This window comes from Meleagris gallopavo, chromosome 2 (assembly GCF_000146605.3).
Source record: "Meleagris gallopavo isolate NT-WF06-2002-E0010 breed Aviagen turkey brand Nicholas breeding stock chromosome 2, Turkey_5.1, whole genome shotgun sequence".
In the NCBI taxonomy this organism is placed as follows: domain Eukaryota; kingdom Metazoa; phylum Chordata; class Aves; order Galliformes; family Phasianidae; genus Meleagris; species Meleagris gallopavo.
This window is the reverse complement of record NC_015012.2, coordinates 35,945,428-35,964,421: the sequence shown is the minus strand read 5'-3', so window position 1 is coordinate 35,964,421 and position 18,994 is coordinate 35,945,428. Positions and strand designations below refer to the sequence as shown.

The 18,994-nt window shown below is 36.3% G+C and overlaps 1 long non-coding RNA gene across 2 annotated transcripts in view; it reads left to right on the top strand.

Moving 5' to 3' along the window:
• Positions 1-12,127, top strand: part of LOC104909680 — a 24,175-nt gene extending 12,048 nt beyond the window's left edge. The window contains exons 3-5 of one of the 2 annotated variants that reach the window (XR_002111965.1): positions 1,462-1,542; positions 5,713-5,845; positions 10,032-12,127. This is a non-coding gene — a long non-coding RNA (uncharacterized LOC104909680). Of the gene's footprint in view, positions 1-1,461; positions 1,543-1,677; positions 2,692-5,712; positions 5,846-10,031 lie in introns of those variants that run through there. The other variant, XR_002111966.1, reaches the window with a different exon arrangement.
• Positions 12,128-18,994: the final 6,867 nt, after the last annotated feature.

Below are 18,994 nucleotides of genomic sequence, written 5' to 3'. Positions count from 1 at the left end.
GAAGGGGGAGGGGTTGGTGCCTTGGGACGAATATGTTAGTCTCTTGTGATACTGTTACTTGGATTCTACTCTCTAAGCAAAAAGTTCCGTCGTGTATGGAAAGCTCTGGCTATTATTCTGTGACTAATAGTGGTGCTATCCTTGAGCTGTGAACAGACATGGAATTAGACTTAAGTTTCCTTATTCTATAGTATGCTTTGAATGCAGACAATAAGAAATACTGTTCCAACTGGTGAGGAGTAATACCCTATCTTCTCCTTTGCCAATATGCTTTTGGAGAATGTCAATCTGTACAGAATCTGGATTAGCATATTTTAACTCCAAACATTCATACCATTTTGCATGCTGTCCATGTGAAAGATAATGAAGGACAGAGGAATGGAATGTCCTACATCAGAAAAAGAATTTTTATTTAAAGAGGGAATTGTCTTTAGAAACGTAAGAGGGCGTTTAGCTACCTATTAATTCATGAGGTGGTACTAAAAATGATTATACTGTATCGTTGCTACTAGTAGTAGTTGTGTTAAATACAAAGATTCCTAAATAGCCTGTCCTAAAGACAGTAGAATCTTTTGTTAAATAGATTTCTGTGATAGAATCCTATCCAATCTTGTAATAAGAATGTAGTACTTTTTCCACTGCCTTTTCCTCACGTGTGTGAACTTCTTGTGTTCTAAACATTAGTCTGCCTTCTGGTTCATCTCCATCTTCCCATTAATACACCCCTGTATTTCTATGTCTCTGAAGCATTCTTCAGAGACTAAATCAACCCACACACAAAGTCCTGTGCAGGCACAATGGGGAATCAAGGGATGGGAAGGCACAATCCAAGGGTAGCATAAAGTGCTGAGAGAGCAATGTAGTGTTTTCATTTGGAGAAATACATTAAAGTGCAGTGAATATTTATGGTTATGTTGGTCCTTGAGAAATATCAGACGAGGTAATGGTATAAGAACTTTTTTTGTAGGGACAATAAATAAGTATTATAAATAAACCTTGGAGCCATAAGCATCCCTCTTTGGCCACCTGCAAGCACCTATATTAGTACTATTTGATAATGCTCTATAAATAAGGGTTGTGGTTTTTTTTGTTTTTTTTGTTTTTTTTTTAGACCAAAGCATATGATACATATGAGATTTTTGGATCAAAGTCATCCATTTTCCTAAGGGGTAATAAAAGATTATTTACTGTAAAATTCAGGTTTTATATATATATTTACTTAGTTTCTGAAAAGGAGCTGAGTCCCACCTTTAATTTCATAGCTGCAGGTATTTTTAAGCTCAAAGAAACAGTGTAATCAATGAGATTTGGATGTCTGCCACCAGGTTGGTTTATATTTCTTTAGAGAGAAAAAACAAGCAAATCTCTTTCTCTCTCGGGAGATACGGAGAGACTGCGAAATGCTTCAGAGCAGTACAGAATTGACCATGAAAGCACTGTCTGCCTGTTTCTTCTTTTAAGGTAGAGCAATTGGTGCTGAACAGCATGGAAAATAGCTACTGGAAAGCAGAGCCCTTTCACGTGACAAGCAGAAACAATGTGGTAAGTATTATTTGTGCATATGCACCACAACACCTTTCAGCCTCAGAAACATTATCATTGTTGTTAAGTACTTGTAGATACATTTATTTAGTTGTGACAGCATCAGACTACAGCTACTCTTATTATAATTTGCAGTTATTGCCACTGAACAACTGTATCAAGATAAGTGGACAGCTATTAAAAGCAAATGTTACTGAGCCCTCTTACTACTTGTAGTTCAGCAGTGCATAAGAACTGTATGTCCATGCTGAGAGAAAAGATAATAACAAGCCTTAAAGGATCCAGCTGTTATCATGCATCGTCTTTTGGCATCATGTATCAGGAAGAGATTCCAGGAGTTTTAGTCCTTATTTCTTTTCCTAGTAACTCTTCTTGATTAATGAAATTCTCAGCACAATGTCTGTCCATTTGACAATCTGGTGATCTCTTGGGAAAGAATGTGACACGCTGAATTGTGTAGTGTTTTACCAGATGAAGTTTAATGTTGTAATATTTTCTTTGCCAAATGTTTACATTCTTACTGCAGTATTCACAGAATGGAAAAATGTCAGCTGTTGGTGAACTGAATATGTCATATCACTAGTCTTTACTAATCATGTCACATTCCTAGATGATGCTTCTGGCCACCAGTATGCGGTATACACACTTTAGACTTCTGTTGGAGAAACTACCAGCAAAACTGCTGGTAGGGAAACTTTTATTCATTCTAGTCAAGTGAGTCTAAACCATATTGAACAATCCCAGGACCCATTGTCTCACTCTGAAACAAATGAGTGTGTTACACTACCTTATTGTTCAAAACAGAGTGGTTGTATCCAGATGGTCTCATAGGAAATGTCCCATGACTTTGTCTGGGTGCGTGTTACTTGTCTGTGGGTTTAAAAAAATGTTAATAATTTTCCAGCAGTTACGCAGTTAAAGAGACCATGATTAAATATGAAGATGCTGGCACTATTGAATTCGTTGATTTAGATATAGCCAGTAAGAGTTGGATTACTCTGAAAATACAGTTTCAGGATTCTGGGCTAATTCTAGTGTGAAAGTAATCTGAGTGTGCATACATTCACTTATGCTGTTTTACATGTGTCAAAGAGTGCTGAGGTCTAGTTTTTTAACTAAGTTGAAATAAAATAATTTTATTATTTTATTTTTCTGGTTTGGCTACTCCCAAAGGCAAGACAAAATAGTTAAGTTTCCCAAGCTTTCTTCTGGTTACCTATCCTGATGACTTGATTACTGCAATAGGGTTTGTTCCCTTCCCCCACAGTCCCTTCAATGATAATGACTGGGTGGAGGGACTCTTCTAAGCCTATTGCTCAGACACATACAGGTGTACCTGACAGCTCCTGTGAATAGGAACTTAAACTGCAACATCTACGGACTCTAACCTCAAATGCTCCCTTTGCCAAGAAAGTGGTCTGAATTACTTTAGCACTTGCTGCAGCTTCCTGAGCTTGAATGCACTACTTCTGTGTCCAGAAGGATACAGCAATAACCAGCTTAATGAAGGCTACTGGGGTGTCTTGGCAGCTTTGACAGACACTTCTACTTTTCTTTTGACCTCCACATCTTCTTTCTGATTGAGGCATGTATAACTTGGATTACTTGAAAAGTTAATCTGGTGGCTTCCTTCCCAGCTCTCAGATTTCCTATTTCTGAGAGGCCCTGTAATCAGTCATTCAGGTATCTAAATCTGGGTAAATTCATTTCAATTCATATATGAGAACTAAACAGCCTCTAGGTTATGGGGATCCAGCTTAATTGTGCGAGAAACAACTTTGTACCATCTCTTCAACATTACCAATACTTTCTGTTTGCCAGGAGCAGCACCACCATCCTACATAATATGCAGGCCTGGACTCCTTACCATGATCTTCAGCCAAGCTGCAGCCACATGCTGGCTATGAACTTCTAAGATTCTCTTTGCGTAACGGTTCTAAAAGGCAGACAATGTTCCATTTCCTCTGTTAGATCCATCCCTCATTCTTTCCTAATTTGAGAATTGCAACATCCTGTCATCTTGGTCTGACAAAGCTCATCCTGTTCTGCTTAGATTTATCTACTACAGTGCTTAATCCCACTACTTTCCCTCTTTGGACCTCTCTTCCCTCTCCAAGTATCATTCTTTCAGCTTTGTATTGCCCACTACATCTGACAAACGTTTTGCTTGGAGGTCATTATTGGATTTGCCCTGTGCCAGCACACAGGAGACAGTGCAGAAATCACTGTCCACATTACTTAACTGTTCAAACAGTTAAGTCCTCTATGTAGTTGGCTAGCAGTCTGCCAGGTAATTCCTGGGAGAGCTTAGCAATTAATATTGGAGAAACTCCCAACCATGGCTGTTTGGATGTGAGCATCCTATTTTCAGGCCAAGTCTAACAGCATGAATGTGACTAGACTATGCCAGCTGGTCTGAGGATGAGTGAAGGGGCTCTGGCATTACTTCAGGGCATCAGTGTTGTCTTCAGGCTTCCTAGGGATATGAAATAGTTGTGGAATTCTACTGCAGAAAACAGAAGTGTAAGGTAACAAGTAACTAGAAAGTGTAATAAAATTGTCTTTGTTAAGTACTTTCTCCTGGGACATAAACTCCCAGCTTTACTTAATTACTGCTGCTTAATATCTACTCTCTAAACAATCTCCTGGTTCCTCTGAGATTATTTCAGCCACCTTTACCAAAGATTAATGTTCCAAGCAGTGATTATAATTTTATTATCTAGTAATTACTCTGTAAAATAATTGAGTCTACAGCCTTTCATATATGGTGACATCTACCTACAAGCTGTTTTTCTCATGAAGGGAGAGAGATTATTTGAAATGATTCTACAATACTATTTTCAAAATCATGCTGTTATAGTTTCTTCAGCATCAGCCTTGGACTTGCCTTTCCCATGTATGATTTGCTTTCTATATTTTTTTACATATGGTTTATTTTTGGGATCTATTGTTGTACTTATTAATATTGAGTTAAAACTTGGCCTATAAAAGGTAGGCTATCTATGGCTAGATACATAAATCTCAGAAGAGAAATAATAAAAAATGTATTAAGATGGATGAGAGGATCTACTATGAGTAGTAAATTTTGTTAAAACATAATTATGGAGATCAGCTGTTTTTCTAGCTCATTGCCATGTTCTATTAATTATTTTGCAGGCACTGTGAGTGTCAGACATTGTAAAGACTACTGAATGTAAATTATGCAAAGAGAGCCTTTGGTTTTACAGATGTATGAATGATTTGGCAAAGTTGTCCTCTGGTTAAAATATTCAAATAGCCCATAATTTACTACTAAGGGCAGGAAACTGGGCTGGGATTCAGGAAACCTGGATTTTATTTCTGAAGCTGTATCAGCCTTGATGGAGGATCCTGAGCAGGCACTTTTTCTCATCTAGAAAACAATGTCTGATTCCTTCTTTACTATGAGAGTGGTCAGATGCTGGAACAGGCTGCCCAGCGAGGCTGTGGATGCCCCATCCCTAGATGTGTTCAAGTCCAGATTGGATGGGGTCATGGGCAGCCTGGTCTAGTGTTAAATGGGGAGATTGGTGGCCTTGCATGTGGCAAGGGGGTTGGAAATTTGTGATCCTTGAGGTCCCTTCAAACCCTTGTCAGTCTGTGATGAAAAGCAAAGCATAATAGATGTGATTATTATTATTTGTCATAAATGTTAACCTGTACTTCATAGAACTTTTTTTTTTTAAGAAGCAATTTCAGATCTTTTTCATTAAATATGATACCATACAAATTAGTGTATGTAGCTGGTTTTCTTCCATTGCTGATTCTGATTTTTAGGAAAGCATGCAACTTTGAAGACAAAGCATGTTAAGTGGAGCTTTATTACAGATTTCAGTTGTTTGCAAGTACTTATCAATATTCTCTAACTTCTCAAACTAGAGGTTGTTCCAATAAGTATGGTCTTGTATATTTGCAAACTAAAATAGTATTTATATTCCCCATGACATTAAGTAGTGAAAATTGCATTAGAAATTGTTTATTTTCTAATTCAATTATCAACACAAATGACAATGTGATTCTGGTAAGACTGCTGCTGTCTGAGCTCTGTGCATTCCACCCTCTGAAGCTCCAAGTCATGGGCTCTGTGGTGCAACCCCAGAAGCAAGCTGCACAGGCCAGGTGATAAGTATTGGCTCCTACTCCTCCTTTCAGGACTGAATCTATCCCAAATGCTAAAAAGCAGCTCTGCAGGTGGAATGGTCAGTGACTGACAAAGAAATCAGAAGGGAGGAGAAAATGTTATCTTTCATGGCCTGATTCCAGTTCATACAGACTCAAGAGTCAGGTAAGGGTGTCTCACACAAAAGGCAGAAGTTTAACGTTCAGTTAATTTTCTAAATGTATTTTTTCTTCTCCAGTTATCTTCATATCTCCAACTTAATGTTTTCTTTTTTTTTTAACCAGCAGCAAATTTTTAAGGTTTAAACAGTAGAATAGTTGATGGGATTTGTCAGAGAAATCCGCAAAATGCGGACACTTATGTGTAACGTGTAGGAAACTGTTTTTCAAAGTGCTCTGACAGATAGAGCTGATACAGGAAAATGAGCAGCCATACCCCAGTGATAACAGTGGTGCTCGGGAGCCCCTGTCATTCTCCATTTGCTGTTGTGGTAAGTCTTGCACAGACACAGCTCTTTGTCACCAGGACCTGCACCAGCTGCTGTGTCAAATCTCTCCAAACCTTTCCTTTCCCATGCCAAGCTGAGTGTGCCTGGCATAAAGCTAGGATGGGCTGTTTCTTTGTTACCAGACAGGGCTGGAGAGAGATCAGCGGCATTCGTTATGAATGCCCTTTAGTCGTACCTCAGACTCATTTCTATTTCCTCTATAGCTGGTGCAGAGAAGGGCCTCTGAGTTTATTGCAGTGGCTCAGCTAATTGTTAGAGGAACACAGGAAGAGTTGGGGTTAATGCTGATTAAATACTCTGGAGATCTTTCTCTGTCCTCATTTCAACAGAGGAAGTCAAGCTGATATCCAATTCAGTGCATTAGCCATTTTCACTCAAGTCAGTGGGTAGATTACAAACTCTCAAAAACATTTCCCAATGCATCTCTGCCAGGTAAAAAGGCAACATCTCTGCACATCACAAGTCATTGATCCTTAGGCACTCATACAGATATATGTATATGTATCTCAGTTGTTCCTTTAGATTCAGGCAATGGCTTGTTTAAAATACTTAACTGATTGGATATCTATCCTAAGTTCCCTTACAGTAATAAGTTGCAAATACACAGAACAAAATCAAAGAACTTGTGAAGTACTTTAAGTTCCTTAATCATCTGTGAAAATTAGGGCAGTGTGTTTTTGGCAAGAGCAAATAACATGGTAGATAAGGATCAGCCAGATAGGCTTTTATCTGCCTCCTTGTGAAGGAGTAGGATATATAAGTCTTTGTAGAGGAGACAGAAGACTTTTCTCCTTAGGAGGCTTCAGTGCACTGAAAACTTTCCATTTCCATTTTATCCAGATTTAACTCAAGATCTCCACATGAATTATTCAAATGAGGAAGCACATCTTCATTTGGAAAAAAATACAATAAGAAATGTCATAATACTGCAGTAAAATGCTATATCTTATCTACTGAGACAAGTTACAAAACAAACTTGTCTAGAACAAACTTCTTTAATTGAAGCTTCTGTATTTTATCGCATCTTCATGATATCTAGCTATCTACCCTGTGTCTTTAGCCTTGCTAACATAATTTACAAAAAAAAAAAACAAATCCAAACCCCTTCTTGATCATTCCAAGACAGTTGTATATGTAAACAAGACAACCAAGTAGTAGCTTTGAAGTCTAAATGAGACATCCATTGCATCAAATGAGGGGAAAAAAAATACTTGTGTTTATTTTTCCTTAATAACTCTAAATTCTACAGAGAACTTTCTTCACAGCATATTGACTACTTCAGGTAGATATCAGATACAGATTTTCTACACAATGAATTGAATGCCATATATGAAAAAATTCTTAAAAAACGTTTGGTTCTGTTATTGGAAACTGTGGAGTACTGCTTTTGTCTCATCTAGGATCTTGTAAGAACTGGATATATTGTGAGTCACTTTCCCTGTTCTGTATTGTTTCCCATTTTCATAGCACCTCCCTTCCTGACTTCGGCAAAGCAAGTTCCTAAGTACTGTGGGAAAGATTGTGCTTCTAATGATAACACCAGTGATATTTTCAAAAGTGCAAAGCTATTTGAGTATACTTGTTAACACAGATCCAGAAGCTCCTTCTATGTCAGTGGGATCAGGAGTGAAGCCACACTTGAATAAAAGCAGTTGATATATGCTTTCAGATTTTTGAATCTGTTTTAAGCACATGAGGAGAAATTTAGCTGATGCGAAGCAAGTTGAGGGAGGTAAGGTACACCTACTTAATATGCAGTACAATATTCTACTGCTTGTTAGATCATAGTTCAGCCCATTAAAGAACTTTGCACTACCTCAGTGAAAATACCTAGCTGACAACAAATATTAAGATATGTAATATCTGCAAAAAAAGGGTATTTTTTTCTTATATGGTATAAAGAAGTGACAAAGAACTAACAGGCAACATGAAAGGAAAAATATATCCATTGCTTAAAAGCATAATTTAGAAATAAAATGAACAGAATCTTGTGGAATTCACCCCTGAGTTCTTGTTGTACCAGATATCAGTCCATCTTGTAGCTACGTATAGCTAGCAATTTTTGTATAGCACTCACTTATAAAGGACAACACAGTTCTTGGAACAATGCTTTCTTGCCGAAGTGCTGTTAAATGTTAGTGATCATTTCAGTAGTTTCAAAATCAGAAGATGTAATATTAGCAGAGACTATAGCTTTTGCTACTTACTTTTTTAGACTGAATACTTTCAGTGTGTCAAGTCATTAATTTTCTCTGTTAATGTGCTTTTCAGCAGACATCGTATGAAGTCAGTATTTGGAGAAAATGTGATTACCACCTGAATAATTTCTGTTCTTTACATGTTTAGTCTCTTCTTCTGATGCGGTATATACTAACTTACATGTTAGTAAACATGGCAGACTCCCTACTTATGGTAGCCCATTGGCTTAAATGGAGATCTAGTTTCAGGTAGACACTATGCAATGCCAACCAGATGCAATGATAAGGCCTCTGTGTGCCCTGATACCCTGGCATGAAGGGTGTGTTTAGATCCTGGATTCATTTCTCAGTTGAAATAACTGAGGTGGTACTGGTAGAGTAAAGCAAATCTACTTCTGCTTTACAGCTAAAGACGCGAGGAAACTGAGCAAGAAAATGCATCTTTATCCTCTGTAACTTATACAGTTGTTCTCATAATGCTATCATAATTTCAACAAAACACCTTGAGAAATGACTGTACGCATGGTTGTATGGCTCATTTTACTTGGCTATGTGTTTAAAGGCAGCAGTCAAATGAGCAGAACATCAGATATAGGCAGTTTCTATAGTGTAAAGCAATCAAAATGATTTCTACTGTTAATGAAAGGTCTGCAGGTATGGTCAAGAGTGTAATAAGAACTGAAATCTTAAATGCAGATTGTTGTTTTTTTTCCTTTAAATTACCATGCAGTTCTTGCATTGTCCTCATTTTGTTACTGTGCTCTGTACTTTTTTCTCTTTAGCAGTTAGATTAATGATCATTCTATACCAACTATAATATAGAGATTAAAAATCTTGTGTAGAAGTTCTTTTTTTTCCTAATTAGAAAAGCTAGTAAGAGCTTTACAACTGTTCACCAAATCTGCAGGTTGTTTTGTAATTTGAGATGTCATCCAAAAATACTTATTTTTAGAAATGTGAGGGTTTTGGGGAAAACTTAGTTATTTTCCACTGTCATATGAGAATAAGAAATTGAAAGTTACAGCAGAGTAAAAGTTGTTTTGTTGATTTTAAATTTAATGATTTGACTGCTTTCTCTACCTGGCAATGTGTGGTTTGATTTAAAATAAATATAAGGTAGAAATAATTAAAATGTAAAAGTACTTGAAGTAATTTCATAAAAAATAATAATTGTTAAGAGAATGAGTTATTTAAGTTACTTATTTGTATTACTTATGTAAGAAATGAGTGTCAATAAGAGTTTGCAGCAGAGGAATTTAAAATAGCTGAACCATAAATGTAACTATTTGATGACATTAGTTACATTTTACTGCAGCATAGCCAGCTAAAAAATGCGGGCAATTTAATTCGTACATAATTTGAAAAGAACAGGGATCTCAAAATAAGAGTACTTAAATAATTAAAGGATATGGATATTACTACTTATCTGTATAATTTGTATTTTGAAGTGAGAACATACCATGAAATGCTCCTTTTTTCATCCATTAAAGCTAGTTTTATCAGAAATGTCAGTGTTATGAAAAGATAGTTCTGATCTAGAAATGCCTGGTTTATGTTAATATATATTACTAGGTAATGAAAGATGATAAAATAGAAATATCTTCTGTTCTATTTTGTATTATTTGCTGTTATTCTTCTTCTTCAGTGTCAAAAACTGGATCAACCTCTGCAACAGCGTGACCTTTGCAGAGGATTATATTCCATTTTCACCATTTGTGGAAATAAGTAGCATCACTTAGCAGTATGCAGAATTGTTTGCTGATTGATGGTAGCAGTCTCACTGAAACTAAGATGGGTAATTTCAGCTTGGGCAGAATGCAGAAATAGTTGCAGCTCCATGGAACCTCCATCTGACATCACAAGAGGAAACTGTGCTCTGTTTGAATTATTGATCTACGGTGTCCATGAAAGGCATTGAAGACCAAATCTTGGTCTTTTTCAAAAACAAACAAAAACCAGAAAACTGTTTCTGCTCACAAAACAAGATAGAATTTGTAGACTCAGAGGCAAAAGAACAAAATACTTAAAGATTATTGAATTGTGCTCTAAAAATGTTTAATGGAAGTAACTAGCTTAAAGAGTCAGTTTTTTCTGCTGTATCATTTGAAGGACATTCTATATGAAATTGAATGTTTGACTGGCAAACATTTGACTTTGCACTTCTTTAAGATAACATAATGGAAAAAATAAAGGACCATCTACTCATCCTGAGGTACTCAGTATGGTTCCACTCCTCATAATGTTATTTAATATTCAAATGTAAGTAGGAAGGGGGTAGAAATAATTATTCTATCTCAAAACAAACAAACAAAAAAGCAGTTTTAGCTTTCATGTTGAGAAAATAAAACCAGAATGTTTTGTTTCAAATTCAGATCTAAGGGCTTTGAATTGATTAGTTAACTGAGAATACTTAACACGGGATGATATTTCCTAGCAGTGCCCAGGGTGTTGTTTGGGAGTGCACTTGTCTGTGTGAGCTGAACTGTAAGGAGGATTACACATAGTGAAGAACTCCCCTTTAAATAAAATTGTATGAAATGCTCTGAGATAAGAACAATTACGAAGATATAGCTTGATGAGGTGATTTGTGTTTTAAGTCATGTTATGTACTGCATTTTAATATAGTTAAAATGACATGTTGTACATCAGCCCTGAACTGAACATTTTTGTTTGCTCAACACTTTTAAAATGAAGCATTTCAGCATAATTCAAACAAAATTCTTACCATATGAAAAGATTTGCTGTTCTAAATTTTCTTTAAGATAAGAACTATGTATGAAGTATACATCTTACCATGGGCTGGAAATTTGAAGTTTGATTAACGTTAATGAGACTACATTTTTCAGAAGGCTCAAATATGATTGGTGCTAAGTGACGCATTTCTTTAAGCCCATGCATGGGAGGAGAAAATTTATGATGATATGCTGGTGCTGAAAATTCCCAGAAGTACACGGGACTTTTCTCAGATCTGTCCTCTGGAGTAATCTTGAGGGGGATAAAAAGTTACTTCAATGTCGAACCAACAGTCAAATTAGCCAGTTTAAATTATAGTGTCCACAAGATAATCACTTGGATACATCAAGTGACTATGCAGTTTCTATTGGATAATCGCTAGTAATAAACTGTACACATCTTGTTAGAAGATTATGAAGTACATTTCGGCATGCGTTGTTCAATCATGTAGTGCAACAGATACTCAGACCAGACCAGTAAAGTCTGGAAAGAGCAGAGAGACAGCAATAGCTACTTAACATTATTAGAGTCACAGGTATTAGATAAACTACAGTTATAATTTCTTGCCTTTCTAAGCTGGAACAATTATATTTGAAATTGTCTAGAAAAGTATCGTTGTTTAATTTGTCTCCAGTTTTAATCACTAACTTAACATGATCCAGACAACAAGAATGAATGTTCTAATTTGTTAATGTTACAACAAATGTATATTTTAAAAATAATGCTTTTTAATGTGAGCATAGTTTGTTCCAATGCATTGCTAAATGTCAGCTACTCCAATCTCAAATGATGCAACTGAGCATTAGGCCATTGATTTCAGTGATGTTATGCTAATTGACATGAGCTTAGTAGTTTCATTCCATATATTCCATAACCAGAGAAAGAATACAGATTTGTGGATTTATTTTATTTAATAGTATCTTGTAGTTTGTTTTTCTTTGCTAGATTTATGGGTAATAAACTCATAAACCAGTATGAATTAAAATAAATGTAATTACTGAATACTACCTATGCGTTTGCTGCTCAGAAGTTGTTTTAATTAATTACTCTGCTGCTTGTTCAGCATGAATCTACCAGATACATTGTCATCTGTGAGCTTCCCTGTTTCTTGAACGAACAGATTTGTGAGTGTTAAGTTTTAATAACTGTGTCCTGCAGCTCTGTCCTAAATGAGTTTCAGCATGTGAGCCAAGAAAAAGCTTCAGGCTCTGTACAACCTGGTTGGGGTCAGTAAATGATAATAGCACAAGCTCCAAGAACTAGGGATGAAAAGAACAAGATAAACCTTAGTGTTACATGGTAATCACTAGTTTTGAAAAGAGTATGCCATTCTTTATTTTGGTTGACTATGTTTTAATGGTGTTTTTCATATTTTCCTCTTTAATTATTTTTCTGATGTGCAGGTCTGACATTTTTATGCAGTTGAATTGAAGTCTGAAACATTGGTCACATGGATAGTTTAGTGTCCTTTAGGAGATTAAAATCAAGGATGGATCATAAGAAGTGAAAAATGCCACTCATCTAGAAAGATCACAACTTCCTCTAGGAACACCCTTGCTCTCCCTCAAGAACTAATGCCCAAAATTCTAGCCTGTAAGGCATTGACAGCCAGGTACATTGCACACCAAGAAAAAGACGAATGTGCTATTGCTTACAGAGAGAAAATTGCACAAATGGGTAGGAGGAATAATCCTACTTTAGTAAATACCAACTTTAAATACAATAACTACTATTTACATGGGGTAATTACATTTTTTTTCTTCTATAAATATGAAAACTTTTCATACAGAAATTGAATACTGGATTTATGTTGAAATATTTTTTTTATCATCTGTTTGCTGTAAAAATACTGTAACTAGAGAACTGAACACCATAAATCTTGGCAGAGGTGTCTTTTTTTTTTTTTTCCCATGAGTTTTGTATTCACAGAATCACAGAATTGTAGGGGCTGGAAGGGACCTCCAGAGATAGAATCCAACTTTCCTGCAAAGCAGGCTCCCTACAGCAGGCTGCTGAGGTAGGCATCCAGGTGGGTCTTGAATATATGATTAGGAGAATCGAAAAATTATTACAAAAATTTATGAATAGTCTTAGTGCTTACTGTCATGTTTAAGTTAAAATGTGCCACAAGATAATTCTGCCTACGTTTCACGTGGGGAAAAACTATTCCATTCATTCAGAGAGTTTACTATAAATTCTATGGATTTTCCTCTAAGAGTTCAACCTACATGAGACTTCTCCAAGCTTCTTGACAATTATTCAGGTCAGAATTGTCATTATTGCTTGTTTAAATGTTGAACTGCAAGTCAAATTTTGAAACAAAAAGGAAATATGAATTATAACTGAAATTGAAACTAGCAAGTGCTTAAAATGTCCATGATTAGATCTAAGATATTCAGCACTCAAAATCAGGTTTTGTTTCTAAAGGCTTTTTCTTAGTTTTTTTTTTTTATCGAGGTAGCTGGTCATAAAGCAAATGTTGCAGTTTCACCTGCCTTTGCTTCTTGGGAACTTATTCTACAGTAAGAAATATTCTTAAAACATATTGTAATAGCGTTAACTACTACTTTACACCTAGTATGGACAACTACTGGTCTGATATGTCTCCAGTTTCTCACCGTCCATTGTGCTAATGCTTTACATCACATCAGTAGATCGCAGATAAGCTCTCTCAACTTTAGGCTCAGTAGTTAGTTCACTTATAATCACAGTGACAGGGTTAAAAATAGTGCTCAGGGGATTATAGAGTCCTCTGTACATGTAATCTAGTGTAAAATATCTTCAAGTGAATATTTTATACATAACATTAGCATACATTACAGACTCTGACTTTCTGTGTCATGGATGTTTTCAGTGAGACTGTGCTCCTTGATTGCTAATCATGTAAGTAAGGAGTTACCTTACTATTAAGATGACATGGGAAAATTTCTTCTATATTCAAGTCTATGAAAACACAACATCGAAATAGTTTTAAGTTAAATATGCCAGTGTATATCTTAAAGGTTGAATGGGGTCTGGACTTTTTTTCATCTTTTCATTAGGAACTGAAGAGAACTGCTCTGTTGGAGACAATCAACTACATATCAGATCAGACTCAGGCTGCCTTTCATTCAAAGCCTTGTATTTTGCAGTTTTTGTGTATTAAAATAAAGATCACACAATGTGGGTAATAGCACACATAGATTTTAGTCATAGGACTCATTATTTGGGATCACAGGCACTGCCAGGATTTGCTACCAATCTAGTGCTCTTTAAAATCCTTTGAAAATCCATGAAGAAGAGTTTACACATTCTGGCTTGTTGATTTTTTTTCTATTAATATTTTTTTTGAACAATGGAGTAATCTTTCAGAGAAGAAAGATTCTGTGAGAAGCTTGCTTTCTGCAGGTCTAATATAATAGCTGGAACAAGCTGTCATTATAAAACCCTCTTTGTAAGGAAAAATTGCAGAGGACTTCAATTTTAAGTAGTATGGATTCAAACTCATTGTGAAGTATGTTGGAACACCTATGAAGTAACTTTTTTGCTTTGGCTCCTTGTTTGCACAAGTATTTGGTGATATACTTAGTTCTTCCTACTAGTTTAGTTCTTTCTACTTTCATTTTGAAACTGTCTTTCATAATGCATCCTGACTTACTGAGGATGCACAATTGCAAGGTGTTTTCTGTCAAAGTAAGTTGAAGATATAACTGGAGTCCTCTTTGCCATTCCTTTCCTGAAACCCTTAAAGGAAATAACAGATTGTTGTTTCTGCTGAATTGGAACTGTAGCACTCTGCTTATAGGAAAAAATAACAAAACAAACAAAAAAATTGTGTGTGTGTGTGTGTGTGTGTGTGTGTATATATATATGTGTGTATGTGTGTGTATGTGTATGTGTGTGTATGTGTATGTGTGTGTATGTGTATGTGTGTGTATGTGTATGTGTGTGTGTGTGTGTGTGTGTGTGTGTGTGTGTGTATAAAAGAATTAGGATATAAATGTGTACTTGAAGATTCATTTTGATCAATTCAGTTGCATGAGAAAAATTTTCGAGAGATTTTCCTGGTAAGAACTTCTACAGGAAGAGAAGCATGCCCAGTGGTAGTCCATTTTGGTGGCAATCAAGGAAAAGAAGATTGTTCTGAGGTAGCTCTAAAGGCAGCCGCTTCACATCAGTCTTTTTGGCATGGTGAAGAATTGACCACTCGCATCCTTCAAGCACACGATGATTACCAGTAACTGAATTTCCATGGTCTTGTAACCTCTATCCTCTGGTATCTTCTGGGAGTAGAAAGGGCAGTTACTACTGCTGGGCATGAAAGATTCTGAGGAAGAGGTGTGCTCAGAAGGATCAGTGGGGCTCCATGCTTGAGAATGTCCAACAAGGAAGCGAAGCAGTCTTGCTGGGAGCAAGGAAGATGCAAAAACTGTGATACAGCAGACAAGATGTAATCTTGTCTGGTAACCAGTGATGGGCTGGGTGGCAGACCATACAGAAATTGCTACTGCTGAGCAAGTTCTTCAGGGGTTATTGTACTGATAGCATACAGGAAAGACAGGAATAGGAATGCATCTAATTCTGAGAAAATTAATTTTTAATTTGGCCAAACATTCATTTTTAATTCAGTTATTGTGACTGGAGCACAGCTATTCCTGAAAAGCAAACAATGCAGATAAACAGGAGAAAAGTCACTCCAGGAATTGGGTAGGAATTAATAGAAAAAAAGGCTGAGAGAGCTATAGAATGAAAATTTGAGAATAAGATAATATTTTCAAGCCACGAGTTGCTGAAGAGAATGTAAAAATTACCCATTAAATCACTTGGGTTTTGTTAAGTACTTATTATTTTTGTTTTATGCTTTTTACTTTTAGTACAATTATGCTGTCAAATATTAGTTTATTAAGTCTAGTTTTTTTTATTTCTGTGATGGACTGCCAGTGTTTTGTTAATTCAGGCAGGCTACTTCTAATGCCTGTTCTTTGTCAGAATGTTTGGGGAGAGACAGCTTCTCTTAAACTCTGTATTTCACATTCTCTTAAATCCTCAGGACACTGGCTTTTCTGTCTGTCATATTCCCCAGATACGATCCACCTGGTGATGAGATATTCACTGGCAGACATAAGAGAGACTTATCTGCTGTAATTGGAGAAAATATTTTATGATGATTCTTTGATGTTTATAGACAGTTCAAAGTTACTCCCATTTTAAACATGAATGAATGGAGAAAAGAGTGAGAGAAGTGACATGGATATGAAAAGCTGTATCAGTTGAACAGCTGCTATTATATGCTAAAGCTGCTCCTACCGTTTCCTTCCAATCAGCATGCTTGTCGGCTTCTTGCTGAAGTTGAGCATTTGTCAGAATTTCATAAGTAAATGTCACTGTTGGATGCAGAAAGGTACAAACTAGGGTGCAGTGAAAGGAATCCATGAGTAAGAAGTGTCTGGTCTTAATCTAGTAAGGTATGCCCATTAATTTATCTGAGTTGAAATTCAATCTCTGTGAGCAGAAAGATATTGCAACACTCTTTTATTAATTGCAAGCATGTGAGATAAACATCTTTCTGTGAGATTATTTTCTTTACCCTCTGCACATTAAAGGTCTTGATTTCACCCTTTTCATGAGGATCCCATCCCACCTGGCGCTTCTAGACTGTTAGACTGTATATCTCAGGAAAACAGTTGAGTCAAAAATTTGTGAAGATATCCAGAGATCTGGGCTGCCTTCTCACATATTTGTGGACAATCTTTTGCATGATGACCATGTGGAAGGAAGGAATCACTTAAGTGAATCACTGCACATATAATCCAGGCATGGTAGAGCAAAATGAGGTTACTAGCTATGGTTTTCAGATAGCAGATAGATCATGGAAGACCCACTCTGATATATAACTAAGAAATAAAAAGACTTTGGTATGGAACTTGTTAAGTTAGTACTTGAAACTTGTATAGGAAATTGAGACAAAGAACTAGGTATGCATTACTCATGTATACTGGGTACACAAAGGACAGAAACAAACCAGATTGTTATATAGTAAGTGGTAAATAAATTTCATTTAGTGTAATGTCTTTGATTTGAAATCCAGGCCATTGAATTTAAGTTATCATTTATAAGAAAGTTTCCTGTGCTTGAAGGACTGGTAAATCTTTATCAAGCAATATTTGTTGTTGTTTATCAGACTTTCCCTTACTTTTGCATTAATATTTGCTTTCATTAACTTTCTTTTATCGTTTCTAGCTTTCCACTCTACTAGTAATTATGAAAATGTTTCTTTCCTCTACATATTTGCTATTGGTATAATGGAGACATGATCTGGAATGACTCTTGGAATGTGGCCCTCACTATTTCTGTGAACATGATGGTCTCAAAGGAGAAGAAATATGGGGGGGGGGAGAGAGGGAATAAACTCAAAAACCTAGCTACTTCATCTCGCTGCTCATAGAGATCAGGTAGACTGTCTTAGCCACTGCTTGTGCTGGGCATTTTTGAGTCAGTGACCCACTGAGCTGTATCTAAGTAGGATTTAATACTCTTGTTTCTGCAGGGGAAAAAGAATCTGTCTCTACTTCCATGTGTGCCATTGCCAGTTAGAGGAAGAACTATGGCTGGGAACTGATTTGCTTTGGTATCATAAGTTTAAACAAACAAACAAAAAAAAAAACAATAAAAACCCAGAAAAGTAATGGTTATGGACAGTGATTTACTCTGTGAGGGCACATCCACAAGATAGAGACCCCTGCGTAAAGAGAAACTTAAAACAATTTCTGTTGACTACTGTACATCATGGCTGTGCTATCTATAGATCCAGGCTGGTTAGTTCAAATGATCCGAGTGTCCCCACAATTGTCTAAAAGCATAGTTTATTTACCTTAGGAATAGTGCAAATGACTCATTTTATTGAGTTGTACTTGGCCTCCTTTGTGATTTATATCTGTTCTGTACAAAGCCAGGGCGGAATCCTCCTGCTGCATGGCCTGGCTGTCGGATGGCTGGCAGCACAGACCACCCTGGGCTGTGACAGGGAAGAAAACTTCTGGCTGTTGTGACCCCTTTTTGGTAAATTCTCCCCCATTATCCTGGCAGACTGTGTGTTTTTATGTTTCAGTAAGCTCAAGATTTTTAAATATTTATTTGACTGCTTTTTTATTAGAAAATAAGGAGGCAGTCTCTTCTAATATCTGCAAGGATCTCTTTATGTTGTGATATCAAGCTTTATTAAATTATTAAGAACCATCTTTGCAGAGAGGGATGTGGAAAAAGTCAAAATGTTGTAAAACTGTACTAGGGACATAGAGTCAAACAACTTTGAGTTTGTGTCCAAGCTACAGGGCTGTCCCAAGCTTGTGATTTATAAGTGGTGCTGAGGAGTTATATTTCTGTAATTAGCAGCTCATCTTTGTTAGTGATTTTCCTTTTTGTAGGAAAGCCAAGTCTGGTAGGATACTAACAATACAGAATGAGAAGAAGATGGCCAGCAGCATTGAAAATAAAATTCTGCCCACTGAAAGACAGTTTCTGCTTCTGGAAAGGAATAATGCATCCTGAAGCCGAAGGAAGAGGAGGAGCCCAGGAACAACTCTGAAGAAGGGATAAATAAGGCAAGTAGAGTTAGTAACTGAAACTATAGAAAGCAGGTAAGAGGAATGGCAGAGGTGTCTAAAACACTGCATTTCAGTCTTGGATAAGCAAAGAACCAATATATACATAACAATTATATATATGTATTTGTATTTAAATGAAAATTTGTGTATCTGCCAGATGTTAACACTTCAGCAGCAGGATTAAATGACAGAACAACAGACCTCTTTGACCCCAATAATTAAAAAGTGTTCTAAAGTGTGATTTTGAATCTTTGCTCATTCCATATGTGCCAAATTCTTCAATAACCACAAA